The sequence below is a fragment of the Chrysochloris asiatica genome, unplaced genomic scaffold (assembly GCF_000296735.1).
Source record: "Chrysochloris asiatica unplaced genomic scaffold, ChrAsi1.0 scaffold00333, whole genome shotgun sequence".
NCBI classification, from domain to species: Eukaryota; Metazoa; Chordata; class Mammalia; order Afrosoricida; family Chrysochloridae; genus Chrysochloris; species Chrysochloris asiatica.
This window is the reverse complement of record NW_006408851.1, coordinates 1532506-1534969: the sequence shown is the minus strand read 5'-3', so window position 1 is coordinate 1534969 and position 2464 is coordinate 1532506. Positions and strand designations below refer to the sequence as shown.

Genomic DNA, 2464 nt, shown 5'->3' with positions numbered 1-2464 from the left:
GATTACTGGTTATTTGAAACTGGAAACAATAAAGAATCAATAGTTAGAAAATATGACCTCAGTGACAGGCATATGCCAGAAATTGCATGATAGAATTTTGCAAGTCCAACGATTTCTTCCTTAGAAATACCTTTATCCAACAACATAAATGGTGATTACACACGTGTACCTCACCAGATGAAATACATAGGACTCAAATTGACTCCATATGTGGAAACAGATTATGGAGAAAAAAACTAAATATCATCAGTCAGAACAAGGCCAGGGATTGATTGCAGAACAGATCTTAACTGATCATATGCAAATTCAAGCTGAAGCTGAAGAAAGTTAAAACAAGTCTGTGGGAGCCAAAGAATGACCTTGAGTATATCCCACCTGAATTTAGAGACCATCACAAAAATAGATTTGATACGTTTAATACTAATGACTAAAGACAAGATGAGTTATGGGACATGAATTTCTGAAGCTAAAATAATTGAAGAAAAAAAAATTCAAGTCTCAAGTTGAAATATTGAATGATTCTATGGGCAAAGTGTTGAATAATAATTTTTATTTGAAGGTTGAAAGAATACATGTAGTCTCACTTCACCAAAAAGACTTAGTTAACATTCTGCCATTTCGGGCAGTAGCAAATGACCAAGAACAGATGGTACTGAAGGAAGAGGTCCAAGCTGCACTGAAGGCATTAACAATAAACAAGGCCCAGAAATTGATGAAACACCAATGGAGACATTTCAACAAACAAATGCAATGCTGGGAGCACTCATTAATCTATGTCAAGAAATCTGGCCAACCAATTGGAAGAGATCCATATACATTCCCATTCCAAAGAAGGCGTGGTCCAACAGAATGTGGAAATCATCTAACAATATCATTAATTTCACATGCAAGTAAAATTTTGCTGAAGATAATTTTAAAAAGGATTGTAGCAGTACATGGACAGAGAACTGCCAGAAACTCAAACTGGATTCAGAAGAGGGCAAGGGGCAAAGGCTATCATCGCTGATGTCAGGTAGAGTTTGGTTGAAAATAGAGACTACCAGGAAGATGTTTACTTGTGCTTTATTGACTGTGCAAAGTGGAACATAACAAATTATGGATAACACTGTGAAGAATAGGAATCCCAGAACAGTTCATTGTGTTCATGCAGAACCTGTCTGTAGACCAAGAGAAAATCTTTCATACAAAACAAGAGGATAGTTGTTGTTAAGTACCTTTGAGTTGGTTATGACTCATAGCAACCCTGTACAAGGTTTCTGAGGGGCAGCTGGTAAGTTTGAACCTCTGACTTGTAGTTCAAACCAACCATGCAGTCCAGCGCATTAACCCTCAGCACCACATATGTGGTTACATTAATAATTTTCTTTGTCTAAAACAGAGCCCTAATTTGAGCCACTGTTCGAATAGCATTCATAATCTAAAGTTATATTCTCCATAGGATGTCTTCATTTCAGAACGTATGCTGCAAAACAATAACTGACAAATGACTAAGTCAATTACAAAGAATTTGTAACAAAATAAATACTAATTTATAACTACCAAGAAACATCAACAAACTTCTAAGCCCAAGGCTAAATGTTACTATAGTATTGGGGCCAGAACATGATTCTTCCATATGGTCACACTTTGTTTACAAAATAACACTATCATAAAATCCAAAAGATAAACCTTAGTGGGTCCTTCCAAAGCTGCATCATTTTCCAAATGAGTTTTCTGTGATTGTAATGCCTGTTCTCTCCTTCCTTCCTTTTTTAGTCACTTGGCTTTTGCAATATTTTCTTGATGTTGTTGATTCTTCTGCTGCTCTTTTCCCTGGCTTCCATCATCTCGGCCAATTTCCAGGATAGCATGGCATTAGCTAGGGCCAAAATCACTGTTGTGAGGAAGCCATGTGAGTCCTTTTTAGCCCATTCCACAACATACTTAGCCCAAGCATTTATATCAAACATCTTTGTAGTAGTTGCCAGACTGGAAGGAGGAAGAAGCTAGAAAGTATTTTTTTAAAGATAAGAAATCAAATGACTTATTGCATTGAACAACTTTACTGCAAAAGATCTCTTTAAATGTTAAAAAGATGTCACATTGAGGGTTAAGGTACACCTGATGCAAGCCATATTTTCAGGTCTCATATGCATGTGGAAGCTGGACAATGAATAAAGAAAAGCAAAGAAGAATTGATGCATATGAATTCTGATGTTGATGAATAATATTAAATATATCATGGATTGTTAAAACAGCAAACAAATTTGTCTTGGAAGAAGTACAGCCAGAATGTTTCTTAGAAGTGAGGATGTTGTTGCTATGTGCCGTGGAGTCAGTTCTGACTCATAGTGTCCCTGTACAGGGTTTCCAAGGCTATAAATCTTTACAGGAGCAGAAAGCCTCATCTTTCTCTCATGGAACAGCTGGTAGCTTTGAACTGCTGACCTTGCAGCTCAATTCGTAACCACTATTCTATTCTACC

At 36.7% G+C, this 2464-nt stretch overlaps 1 pseudogene; it reads right to left on the bottom strand.

The window, feature by feature from the left end:
• Nucleotides 1-1581: 1581 nt before the first annotated feature.
• LOC102821778 lies at nt 1582-1949 on the bottom strand (annotated as a pseudogene).
• Between the last annotated feature and the right edge of the window lie 515 nt (nt 1950-2464).